The 5,104-nt window shown below is 44.6% G+C and overlaps 1 pseudogene across 1 annotated transcript; it reads right to left on the bottom strand.

The window, feature by feature from the left end:
* Window positions 1-1,585: 1,585 nt before the first annotated feature.
* Window positions 1,586-4,487, bottom strand: LOC147434107 (cytochrome P450 76C2-like; annotated as a pseudogene). Its single transcript, XR_015185339.1, has 3 exons — window positions 3,045-4,487; window positions 2,835-2,924; window positions 1,586-2,738 (listed from the first exon to the last, which is right to left on the bottom strand). The product of XR_015185339.1 is annotated as a cytochrome P450 76C2-like (transcript).
* Window positions 4,488-5,104: the final 617 nt, after the last annotated feature.

Genomic DNA, 5,104 nt, shown 5'->3' with positions numbered 1-5,104 from the left:
GCGAATACAGAATGGGGAGGTAGTAGCGGGATATTTCATATACGGGATGGCTACTTGATGACGAAAACGATGTTATTACACAACCGTCAAGAAAAAAGGTTCTAACTGAATGCCACTGTCCACCTTTTACGGGTCACCGTGGCATTGACACCACCTTGAAAGGTGGGGAGTGTTACTTCTTTTTCCCGAGACTCAAGGAGGATGTGGACGATTTTGTACGTAGTCGCTTCGTATGCCAAAAAGTCAAGTTTGAAAGGCATGAAGCACAGGGATTGTTACAGCTATCCATTCCCACCCGCCCCTTCGAAAGTATTGCTATGGATTTCATTTTTGATATCCCGAAAACATAGAGTGGGCATGATGGCATTTGGATTTTCATAGACATATTTAACAAGCAAGCTCACTTCGTTCTAGTGAAGAAAACAGTCAAGCCGGATCATTTAGCGAGTGTTCATTTCACAGATTTTCAGATTACATGGCATGCTTGAGACAATAGTCTCTGACAGACATCCCCAATTCACGAGTTTGTTTTGGAAGGCTATTTGGGAGAACATTGGCACACAGTTACAGTTCTCGTCATCTTTCCATCAGTAGACAGATGGGAAATCTGAGATTGCAAATTCAATCATACTGGGTTTATTGAAGTCTTACATTTCTAATCAGAAGACTCAATGGAATTTTTTTCCCCCCTTGGTGAATTTGCCTACAATAACGATCCACTCTTCGACGGGGAACGCACCATTTGAGATTACTGAAGGTGCTATGAAGGTTCCACCCTTCCTCAGCACGAAAGATAAGATTTTTGAAGCCGACCAGTACACGAGGGACTTGGACACTGCTTTTTCCAAGGTCTGGAAGGTTTTAGAGAAATCTCAAGAAAGACATAAGAAGGTAGCGGATCAACATCGTCACGATTTGAAATTAAAGGAGAACGATTGGGTGCTCTTACCTTTTGAGAAAGCACGCCTAAGAAAACAAGAAGGAAAGGAGCGGCTTTTTTCAAAAGCTTGGCATTAGGTATTATGGACCTTTCCAGATAAAAGAAAAGATAAATGATGTCTCCTTTAGACTGAAGCTGTCCGATACTTAGAAGATTCACAATGCATTTCATGTATTGAAGCCTTTTAAAGGTGATGTGCCTAATGATGGGGATCCAGATGAGCAACCCGAAGTGAAGGAAAGCGTGGAGATCCTTGTACCAAAATAAATATTAGCACATCAAGATAGAAAGATTAAAGGTAAAGTGATTAGGCGGTTCTTGGGTAAATTCTAGAACTATCCTGCATTGGATACGAAGTGGATGGAGGAGGAGGACCTAACAGATACTCCTCAAAATTTGGGACTTTACCTTGAAGCATTCGGTTTAGCATAGTCTACTCCGATAAAACCCCAATTTCAGCATGTGTGAATCTAGTGCAACGGGCTTGCACAAGAGGGGAGTCGCTCCGCTCCTTTGTCAATAGATTAACCCGATTTTTGATATAGTCACTGATGGCCCTTTGGGTTTCAGGGATATTGTTGGGTTGACAATATTCTGTTGTATGACTTTATGAACTGGAATTCCCGAAAATAAAAATGAAACTGATTGATTTGTACTTGGCTTGTTTGAGTGAAGGAACTGAAAGACGAAATGACTACAGCATTCTGGTCTCATAAATCTCTATAGACATGATTCCAATAAGAATTAGTGAATTGGGCATCTGTGAGGTCTCGACTAGATCTAGATGCGATTACTAAATACGTTGGTCAACCATAATACCAAGCATAACACATTTGGGGCTGTCAAGTAGCTTAAGTGGGGTTGATGAGCTATTGTGCAGGTTTAAAACACAAGTGCTTGTAAACATAGGTCAAGGTGCAAGTTGTCAAAGCTTTGGAATAGCCAGCAATGGCGTCGATCTCATGCTAGTGATGCCCCTCTCCTCAGACATGTCTACATCCAGTTTGCCCACTTGGACCTTGCACTATCTACCTTTTTGATATTTTATTGCACACTAGCCACCTTTCGGACCATTATTTACACATTTACACCTAACCTTGAGAAAAGCAATGTGCGGAAGCTAATGGAGTGTGTGAGGCTTACGTCGACACTATACAAGAGCTGGTGTAATAGGTCAAGGTGTAAGTTGTCGAGGCTTTGGAATAGCCAGCAGCGGCATCGTTCTGATGCTGCCGATGCCCCTCTGCTCAGACATGTCTATATCCATGTGTGTTTGCCCATTTGGAAGCTCCCATTCGAATGTTCTCACAAGGTTAACCAGAGTGACATGAAGCACAGACAAAGCTAGCCGCAAGCCTGGACATACCCGTCTCCCCGATCCAAAGGGAAGAAGATCATAATGCCGCCCTTTCACATCCATGTCTTTGCCATCGAACCTCTCCGGTAAGAATTCCTCTGCATTTTCCCATGCATTTGGATCTCTTCCTATGGCCCACACATTCACTAACAGCAATGCCCCTGCAGGTAAGGTGTACTTGTCCATCTTCACCGCCTCACTTGCAAGACGGGGGAGCAACAGAGGGGCCGCTGGATGCAAGCGGAACGCCTCTTTGACCACTTTCTCAAGATATGGTAGCTTCGATATATCCCCATCAGTTATAAAGTGATCACCCTCCTTCGCCATTATGTCGTCAATCTCGTGCTGAAGCTTTTTCAGGCAACGTGGGTTTCGGAAAAGCTCTGCCATAGCCCATTCTAATGTTAGGGCTGTTGTAATGATGCCAGCAGATAATACTTCCTGTTAAGCACAAAAGGCCCAAAGCTAAATTAGAGCTCTAGAAGAGTGAAGAGGACTCTCAACAATGAAAACAAAGACTTGAGCGATGGTGCCAACCAAAATTGTGCTCTTAATCTCTTTGATACTCAGAAGTTCACTTTGATCACCACAATTTTTCTAGTCAGTTGCTTCTCTGGAAAGGAGAATCTGCATACATATATACACAATATATATGAGCTTTGAAGCTTCAAGTTAATCTAAGCAAAGATGAACCTTGCCCTCATCTTTCAGGTTCCATCCCATTTGCTTTCATCTTCAAGCACAAACCTGTAGCAAGTCCTTTGGAAGATCATCATCGTTACTGGTCTTCATCAACTGCCTTCTCTGCGAAACCATGGTTTGAATAGAAACCATGGTTTCAATAATCTTATCAACACGCTTATGATAGTTCCTCATCGCCCGCTTCCGTGGCAGATCAAGAAGTTTGAGCCAGGGCAGGAGATCCCCTATGGATGGGGCAAACAATTTCTCCTGCTCTTTCAGCATTGAAGGGAAGGCATGGCCGCCTACCTCAGCAAGTGTCTTGGAATGAAAAACTCGGCTGAGGGAGTTGGCATTCATCACAACGAAGGCTTCACCAAGATCAACAGCTTGCGTGCCATTGCGAGACTCTTGGACGAGACTCTGAAGCAAGTTGCGAACTTCCTCGTAGCGCACGTGCTGAAGGGCTTGAAGGCGGTTGGCAGTGAAGAGCTCCAAGGTGCAAATCTTGCGGAGGATCGCCCACCGCGGGTTGTAGCTGGAGAGGACGATGCTGCTGTCGTATCCATAGAAGACGTAGTCGGTAACAAGGAGATGGGGGCGATTGGCAAGGAGTTTGTCGTGGGTGTGGAGGACCTCCTCGGCAAAATGGGAGTTGCAGACGACGACGGCACGCTTGGAGCCGAGGCGGAGGCCAATGATGGGGCCGATGCTGCGAGCAAGATGGGCGAGGACGTGATGCGGGCAGCCAGTGCCAAGCAAGGGCAAGTGACCGATGAGGGGCCATGAACCTGGAGGGCCTGGAGGGAAGCGCCCATCGCGGGCTGCTGAGTTTCTGAGTTTGAGAGAGAAGATGGCAGTGAAGGCAGGCACTAGAAGAGCCATCGGTAATATCGCGGTCATATTCTGGAGGAATTCCATAGCGGAATGCGTATGTCTGCTTCTAACAAGATGAGGGGGCAATATAAAGGCTTGCTAGGGCGGCGGCAGCCATGGCATGTATCCATTGGGCGAAAAGTAAAGCTCATCCGGTTAGATTTTGAGCTTGCCATTAAGAAAACCGGCATATTTACACAAATTTTAGTGTAATTCTCGACAAAAGCTTCAAATTTTGGCCTAAGAACCACGAGAATTTGAAGTTTCCCTTATTTTGTTCGGCTAAGAAAAATGTATTTTTCTAGCCCTGCCCCCCCCCTGGAAATGTATCGCTATTGGGTACTTTTAGCTCGATTCGCCGACATGAAGGCTCAAGCTATGATCGTAGGGCAGAGACTACCTCCGTCTCTTGTGAACACGCAAGCTGTAGGCAGGTAAAACCCATTGTTGTTGCTGTCGGGCTCGTCTCAACTGGGCCTAAGTTATGGGGGGATGAAAGATATGGAGAGTAAGTGATTATTACAGCTTAGTGTCATTTTTGTTGTGTTCTAATATAAAAATAGATTCTCAATCAGACATATTGGCAACTTCTATATTATATTGCACATGAATCTTTTCGAATGCCTTCCTTGGCTTTCTCAGGCGCACACGAAGTAGCAAAACTCAAGACCCTCTCGAGGATTTGAACTCGGACAGATTCAACTCGCATTTGATGAGCTAATCACCTGAGCAAGGCACTGTCGGTGCTTCAAACTCAAAACCTGTAATTTAAAAAAAAACATTCAACCCCCTCCTAGCCCCTTCTCCATCTCAAGCACTGCCGCCTCTTGCTAAGGGTGATGCTGCAGCCTTGCTACTCAGGCCTATGACACGTGCGTCGATGACCTTGCCCCCCATGTCTGTGCATCAATGTCTGTTCCTTGAGACATCCACACAAGATTCCATTCGTATTTTTTTTTCCAAAATGGGTAGCACATACTCCCAAATGGTTTATATATTAAGAAGAGTCCACTTGAACAATATTAAGATAAAAGGTGCGCACTTTACATTAGCATTTTAGAATAAAATAAAATGAAAAGGGGCAAAATAAAGTGCTCTCTCTCTCTCTCTCTCTCTCTCATTGCCCAATGCTCACATGCAAATTGTGTGTTGCTGCTTTTCAAAGTGACTTTCTAAAAGAAACCTTTAGTGTTGTGTTGGGTTAGGGAAACTTTCATTGTTTTGCGTTCATGATGGAGACTTACCTTTCA

This window comes from Adiantum capillus-veneris, chromosome 19, assembly GCF_014529385.1.
Source record: "Adiantum capillus-veneris isolate H3 chromosome 19, ASM1452938v2, whole genome shotgun sequence".
Taxonomy (NCBI): domain Eukaryota; kingdom Viridiplantae; phylum Streptophyta; class Polypodiopsida; order Polypodiales; family Pteridaceae; genus Adiantum; species Adiantum capillus-veneris.
Note: the sequence above shows the minus strand (reverse complement) of the source record. Positions and strands in the feature narration are given on the sequence as shown.